An 8478-nucleotide genomic window follows, 5' to 3' on the forward strand; every position below is an offset into this window, starting at 1 on the left:
AATAGCTCATTCTGTTCTATATAAAGTCTGATAGGTCTTGTGAAAAACTGTCTGACTGGCTATATTTGAATGCTGATGGTCCAATCACAGAATTCACAGATGTGAACGGAAATGGATTATATAACTATGAAACAGCCATACTCCCCTCCAGACATACTCCTCTTGTATGATTGCAAATAGCTTCACGGGATGAGTGTATAAATTGAATTGGGAATTTATCACATCCTTCATAGTAAACAGCAACACTACAAAGCAATAAGACTCCAATTCCCCACATTAGCAAAATGTGGAGTTATAGGGTGCCTTCCAGGGAATTATAATAAATCAATAACAGCCACTACTCGTATAAGTCACTGGCATCCTTTACTGTTTATTCTCCTGGTTAAATTTCTTTATTCCCTTCTACATTGTTCTCATTCCAACTCCATCTTCAGTTTCCACCCTCTTCGTATTTTTGTCTTTTCTCCCTTTAAATTTAGTTTCTCTTTTTCTGTGTAACCAAAATATAATATTCTTTTACATATCAAAGGGGCTTGAGCTCTTCTTCAGTTTTCCATTCAAAATTGATCCCTACCCATCCCCAATTCGGTTCCCTCCTGTTTGTTCAGCCTGTTCTTTCTGCTATATTGCTATCCTCTCTTTTTGTCTTCCTCTTTCTCCTGCCCTTTGTTTTTCTGTTCTTTTAACACTTCCTTCCCATATTCCCTGTTGTTCTTTTTCCTTTTCACCTCACTGAGTGCTGGCAACCTGAGAGCACTTCACACCATTGGCCTGCTTCTTTCCATCAATCCCTCTTACTATCATCACTCTCTGATCGCCCTGGAACACATCACCAGAGTGGGCAACCAAGCTCTGAGCAGAACAGCTCTCTCTCCTATGTTAAACAGAGTGAAGTGGGTTCCTCTGATCAGCACTGAGTCCTCACCCTGGGCCTGTGTTCCTGGAAGAGCAGTTGGCAATGATGATCAAAGGACTGAGGAAAAGAAACAGCTGGAAATGTGCAGTTTTTTCTGTACAACCAGTAAGTATGGGAAGATGAGGAGAAGCTTGGGATCTCTTCTTGATCGAGAGATAATTAAGGTCAGGAATTGGTCTTGCCTGTGAGGTAATTTTTCTTTCATGTGAGTGGTAGGTGGAGGTGTATACACCCACACACACACGCCGCTGCCACCGCCGCCACCACTCCCATCCTGCACTCCTGGCTTATCCAAGTTTCACATTAAATTCAAAGGAGATTTGGATCAGGCAGGACTGGGCCCTCCATTTCCACATAAGGTGAGTGGAGCCCTAGAGTAGCCCCTATCACTGTTGATGCGATATCCCTAGGAGTTTCACTTACTAATCAAGATAGGGTATAAGTGTGGATTGTAAAGACGTCCTTTAGAATATGAGGCATATATGTATGTGAAGAATCTCATTCTTTTACTATTTCTACTCTACAGCTCCCCACAATGCTTTCGACTAATTTTGAAGGAGGCAAATGCTCCCAATGTTAGTATAAAATTCCTTCCAGCTTAAAGTGCTTCTCTAGATGAGCTGCTGGACAATCAAAAAGAGCCAAATATTTCAAGCTGCTAATAATACTTTTACATTTTTACTGCTATCTCTTATACTGGCCCATCTTGGGAAACATGCATGTACTCCAGAGCAAATACATTTATACCTTTAACAAGAAAATGCACATACTTGGACAAATTATATATTCTCACACATAAAACTACTTGAAGTCAATGGCGCAATGGGTATAAAGATTGTATTTGGTCCGCTACATAAAAAAAGTGACAAAGAGTCCTGTGGCACCTTATAGACTAACAGACGTATTGGAGCATAAGCTTTCGTGGGTGACGAATGCATGCGTCTGACGAAGTGGGTATTCACCCATGTAAGCTTATGCTCCAATACATCTGTTAGTCTATAAGGTGCCACGGGACTCTGTCACTTTTTACATAAAAAAAGAGAAGGTTGGTCATGTAGTTAAGGCACAAGACTGGAATCAGTAGACCTGAGTTCTATTCTCAGACTTCCTAAGTTGTGTTGGGCAAGTTATTTAAGGTACAGACCGGGGTATCTAAATTTAGGCACCTAAATCGATACTTTGGGCCTGATTCAAAGCCCTTTGAAGCTTACAGTAAATGATTTTCACAGGCAATAAGCACCCCTATCTCCTACTGAAATCAGCTCAGAACCTCTAGCTGGCACTCATATTTGAAATTGTTGGCTTCAAATGTAAAGCTCAACTAGTAGTATAAAGGAGGAGAAATCCTCCAAAACCTCAGAAACTTTGCTGTAGTTCTAACTACCAAAGATTAAGAAAAGCAAAATGCTTTTAAATTTAAAAGCTTTAAATTTATTGTTTTCATATCATGTGCCAAACATCTATCATGAAGTCATGGAAGTATAAAATAATGGTTTGCAGTTGCACCTTCCCAGATGATGAGGCAAGGATATGGCAAAGAGAGCAAGCAAGTTTTACTGAAAATATAGACCCTACCTAATTGACCAAGGATGAGCAAACACTTCCCCATGGAATTTGCGAACAAAAACTCTGAGCTTTTTAAATACAGCATGACAACATAATCACTTTTTCCATCACAATCTTTCCTATCAGAAAACTTGATTACTGAATAATAATTGATTGCAGTGTTCCACCTAAAAAGAGAGCCAAAATTGCTTGGATCTTCTGTATCCAAAATTAACTGCAGGCTAAGCAGAGCTGAAGTCCAGTTGTCCAGGATTTTTTTATTGTTAAAACACACTGAAACTATTGTTTAATTCTCCTGCTTTCTGAATGGCTGGCTAAGGGGATGGAAATCCCCAGTCATGTTTATCTGTTCCTGGATCCTTCTTATGAGCCCCTGTAAATGCAGACCAGCATTATCACATTTTAAACACCTAGGCAACCTATCAGAGCTCCAGGAAAGTAAAACACATGCTGTGTGTAGTCAATTGTGAAAAAAATGTTCCTAATAGAAAAGACATGCATGCTTTTTTTTTTTATTCTAACTATTCCTTTTTAAGGAAGAGTCTTATGAAAAAGTCGTATGGAAAAGATTCCATTTTGGAATATCAATTAGAAATAAAATCAAGTTACTGAGTGACATTTGGTTTCTACACAGCTGGAGAGAGAAATGCTTTCACCTGTGCACAGTCAAAAATAAATGAGCATATGTTTTGCCGTTAGTTTTAAGTTTAGAGGGAGAGTACAAGGAGAGATGGGTTTGGAAAGAGTGTAAATTCAGGGACCAAAAGCCACAACTGGGAAGAACTGGGGAAAGGAAGTTATAATAGTCTGGGGAAATTGTCCCTTCTCTCCTAGTAAGAAAGGGACAATTTTCCATGACACTTACATCACATCTGAGCAGAGTAACAGCTGGATCCTACAAAATGTTAAGTAATCTGCCCCCCTTCCAGTAAATCACTTAAGCACATACTTAACTTTAATCAGGTGCATAGTTCTATTAGACTGATCACATGGTTAAGTGCTTTGCTAGTTTAGAGTAAGAGTTCTCAGACTATTACAGCCCTAAAAGCCTGTGTAATCTCCAACAGGCAGGAGTAGATACTATTGTAATTAGAGCAGGGCAAAACATTTCATCCAAAACATGGCAGCTTTTCAAAATCAAAAACAACTTTCATGAAAAGGTTTAGCCTGTTCACCAAAACCAAAAATTCAAAGATAAAACTACAAATTTGTCCACCTCCTTCCCCCCATTTCTCCTCCTCTTTCCCTTTTTGCGATTAAATTCAACAGAATGAATAACGAAGAGAAGCTTTTGGAGGACAGGAAGAGTCCCACTTTTGTTTTTCCTTTTTCCACTCTAATTTTTCAAAACTTCATCTATTTTTAATAAGTTACACAATGGAAAATTGAAAAAAAGGAAGAAGGTGGGAAAGGTGGAACCCACCAACCTGGACATTATTCATTTTACTGCATGCAATGGTAAAAGAGGAGAAAGGAAGAAAACTCCTCAAAATTAAAAATTTCAAAAATTTGAAATTAAAAAAATGTGGAAAATCATTGCATTTCAAGCTCTGCAAAATGGGAACAACTTCAATTATTTTTGTGATTTTTTTTTTAATCTTTTTTGACCAGCTCTAGTTGTAATCAAGATTGTGGCAAACTTTAATTAAAAGTGCACTATGAAATAATAAATATTAATAGCAAATAGCAACAGCACAAGAAGGATCTAAGCCGATGACTGCAACTCTGAGTGCAACAAAAGAAACTGTCACAGGACCTGCAGCTTCTCCAGCAATTACTAAGCAGAGCCAGGAGCAACAATTAATCCTGTGGCTTCAGATTCTCAGTCAAAAGACATTTTTCCTTCCCATCATTCCACCAGCAGCTGATAAGCTACCCTATCTCCTACCAGTCCTGCAGATATGTAGCTTCAAAGTAAGAGGGACAGAAACTGCACCCTAAGAAGTCAATATGCTGATACTTTAGTATCTGCACATGTAGGCAATGGGTGCATCATTGGTCATCTTCTGCAGAGATTACAGATGAATTCCATTTTATGTACACTAATTATTCTTAAGATAGAAAAGACACAGTCGTAGGATAAGTGGAGCTATAGACCAATAATTTAATTGTTCACCTGGGTGGAAGTAGAAGATGAGAAAAGAAATCTGCCACCCCCTTCTCACTCCAAACGAGCAAGTTTCTGCAGTTTTTGTTCTGGATTTGTTCAGCAGTCTACCAATTCCTTTCCTCTATATATTCTCTGTGGTTTGCATTAGCAGATGTTTAAATAGTATGACATATTATTTACTTCAGTCCACAGCTCTGAGAGTTTTGCATAGCTTTCCCCCTTACTAGCACTGTCACAAATAAATCACTGCTATAATCCATAAAATAAGTAGACCTATGGAGCATGTACATAGTGTTTTAAATTAATCTTTTAGGGGGAAATGTCACAATAACCACACTGCTTATTCAGTCACAAACTATTCTAACTGGAAATGTCTAGTGCAAGACAGCGTGTGACATTACAATCCAGATGTGGAATTTAACTAGCACAGCAACTATTTCTATAAGTGCAATATCAACATCTTTAAAAATTCCAAAGTCATGTCCAGGACACTGATTTCTTCTGACATTTGATATGGAAATCACAGAAGCCATTCACAGTTAGGGGTCCTGTGCCTCCATAGTTCTGTCATTGTCTATGTCACTTTGAAATATTTAGGAAGTTTATGACTACGCTTTCAAATCTTTGGGGTTCAGTGGTAAAAATGTGTACAGAATCTTGGATTCTGTCTTTGAAAAAAAATCATTCTGCAAACTGACATATGGATATGGAGCACAATGAATAGTCACGTTTTAATGAAAAAAACATGAAACAGCAGGACATTATTTTAATGCAAACAATCATGATTGGCCTAAGCTGTAGTTATATATAATTTTTAGTGTGATGTTGGATAATTTAGCTCCATGTGAATTCAATCTTCTGGGGTGTTTGAATCACTTTTGATCTACATTTGGTTTGGTGGCATATTGAGGCAAAAAACTGTACATGCTTTCTCTAAAGGAAAAAACTTTACATGCTCTTCCAGCAGTCACTTCTTTTTTGATCTATTTATTTTCCTAGGAGATTTATTTTTGTGGTGCACATGAAATGGTGTTATTTGGGGATAAAAGCTACATGAAAGCATTCAAAATGTACCTGGGTAAAAAACCACAGGGCTAGAACCCAGGACCATAAGCATTCTGGGCTACTGAAGCATCCACATCACCACAGGAGGCTCAGACTAGACTCTTCTAGGAAGACCCTGTTAGGCTGGGCCCAGCAGGAAGTACCATCCTGTAGGACATACCATCCAGCAGGCTCTGATTGGCTGTTCCTCACAGCCCACTGATTGGCTGGCACCAGTACTTGAGTCAGGAAACCATGTCAAGGAGTTGTGTGAGCAACAGTACATACTCCCCACATTTCTTGCTTCAGACCCTGTGTGTGAGACACTCCAGCTTCTGACCACTGTGTGCCTCTTGGTTTATCTTCCAGCCTCTCTCGGACTTCCCACTAACCTGACTCCTCGCTTGCCCTCTGGCCTGTCTTGGACTCTGACCCTCTGGTACCCAACTTAGCCCAACTGCTGCTCTGACCAGTAGGTCTGAAACTGCCACACACACCTGGTCGCAACAATCAGGTTATCAGCATATTGTGTGCAAATATTTTCAGATTGGATGACCATTCTCTGCCAAAGAGTGCTTTGAGTAGGCAGACCAGACTTTTGCCATATGTCAGAATGAGTTTGAGATCTGCAGAAATCCATATCTTTTATCTATTTTGAACACTTCATAGTGTTCTAATAGAAACCCCTGGGGTTTCATGTGTTGTGCTACCTTGACATCATTTATATAAATATTTAATATTTATTCATTACGTTGCCAACTCTCACAATTTTATTACAAGTTTCACAACATTTGGTGTTTCCTTAAAGCCCCAGCTCTGAGAGTCAACTGATTATGTGAGAATCAAAACTTTCATTTACTTTTTTTTCCAACCCTGATGATTGCAGAGAAAAACCTGAAAATATGACTTGAGTATACCCTATAAGCTCAACCATAACACAGAAAAAGAAACCCAACAATTATTTTAATCTTATTTGTAAGCCCTCCTCATGATTTCTGAATGTTTAGGGTGACAATATTGAGTTATAACAAAATGAAAATTACATTTTGGCCTCACTTGTATCCAGTTCTTTTTAAATCAATGGTAATATCAATTGGTATATTCAGGAATGGTATATCAAAAAAGTACCAAGCCAAGAATCTAAAGTCTTTCTACTCCCTCGTTTTAGGAGTTTCTGATTTAATGCATTCCAGCTATGAAGCCTGATTGGTTCATGTGTAACTTATTTGATTTGTTCCACAATTCACTTATCTAAAAATTCTTCACACACACCCTTCCTGAACAGACAATTCCATGTTTGTGAAAATGTTTAAATGGTTTGGTTTTGTTCCAGTACAAAATGTAAACAATTTTGAAACCTCAAAAGTTGCTGTGAAACAGAATTGTGGTCCTCTGGTCAGCTCTAAATCATTGCTTCTAAGATTTTCACTCAGCATAGTATTTGTCCTGATATTTTATATTCTCCTCACTTACTAAAAAAAAGCTTTTTCAGATCAGATCTGTGCTATTTGAAGGAGTTTTATTTTGGCCATCTGCCAAAGAATGTTTGTGACAGGGTTTCATAGAGCTTCATAGAGAAGCTCAGTGATTCGGAACCGGATTTCTTCAAGGGTTCAAATAAATATAGTGTTTGTGTCTTTCTACCACCTACAGATCTATGTGGCAAGCCCACATGTTCAGTTTTGCTGATACAAATTAATTGATGTTTTGTGAAAATTTAGTTTTATGTAGTGTTTTTTAATTACAATAACCATTCATGCAATGAATCATGTTGATTGTAAAAACAAAACCAAATGCTAATGGCACAATAAAAAAATAAATCCATAAACTTACCATTTAGCGGTTCCAGACCAGATATATTCAATTTTAGAGCAATGAGATACATTATCACAGTTCTGTTTCTAGTACCTACTCAAATGCCATATTAAAAAGTTTACCTTTTCTTTCACCTCAAAGTGTGTGTGTGCACTTGTGTGAGAGAGGCATACACAGATTCTCCTTGCCCTTGGAGTGTCTCCTTGTGGTGGGTGTGATATTCTCAGGAATTCTACCTCAGTTTCCCACAATGATTGTCAGCCTACCCAGGCTGTAAACCACTATAAAAAGTAACAAAATCACTTAATCCAAAGCCAATAAACATACCTAACAAAAGAATCCCCATCCTAGCCAGGCTCATCCTTCAGCCCCCTTCCTCACAGTTGGGATTCTAGCTACAATGGTTTGCCTTCCTGCTTAGCAAGAAGCTCCATGGCTCTTTTCTAATCAGTCATCTGTCTCAGGTCTACTTTCCTCTCAAGGACTTAAGCCACAGTCCTCCTGTATCTCGGGACCAAGCCAGGCTCCTTCCCCCATGCAGAAGCAGCACGTCTGCTCTCCTTCACCAACAACCCTCAAACTGCTTAGCTTTCTTCCTCTTAAATCCAACAGCCCGTACAGGTGTAACGGGGTGGGACTAATTGCACAGAGCTCGCTAGCAAGCTGCCCTATTACAATGTGCTCTAATATAAGTGGATACGAACAAATTTCAGCTCAAAATAGAGACTGAGAATGCAGATTGAGGCCAATGTGCCTTGTTGGAATTTTGCCCTTTTCTTTCTTTCTGGTCACAACTGCTACATTTTAAATCTCTTCCTTACCCTTTTCTCCTTGGATTGGAAAGAGAGTAAACAACCTTCTCTAAAACAGATGCTAATAAGCAAACTTTCTAATTATTGCCATATTACCTTCTCATTCACTCGCTAAGGGCAAAATCTTTAACACTGGGCACATTCTGAGTAACTGGGGAATATGTTGGGAATGGGAGGGATTATTTTTTCTTCCAACCCCTGCAGAATCACCCGTC

At 38.7% G+C, this 8478-nt stretch overlaps 1 long non-coding RNA gene across 1 annotated transcript in view; it reads right to left on the minus strand.

Annotated features, from left to right (window-relative positions):
• LOC128837684 (uncharacterized) overlaps positions 1-7969 on the minus strand; it is a 46666-nt gene extending 38697 nt beyond the window's left edge. The window contains exon 1 of the long non-coding RNA XR_008445019.1: positions 7779-7969. This is a non-coding gene — a long non-coding RNA (uncharacterized LOC128837684). The remainder of the gene's footprint in view (positions 1-7778) is intronic.
• Positions 7970-8478: the final 509 nt, after the last annotated feature.

This window comes from Malaclemys terrapin, chromosome 5 (genome assembly GCF_027887155.1).
Source record: "Malaclemys terrapin pileata isolate rMalTer1 chromosome 5, rMalTer1.hap1, whole genome shotgun sequence".
NCBI lineage: Eukaryota > Metazoa > Chordata > Testudines > Emydidae > Malaclemys > Malaclemys terrapin.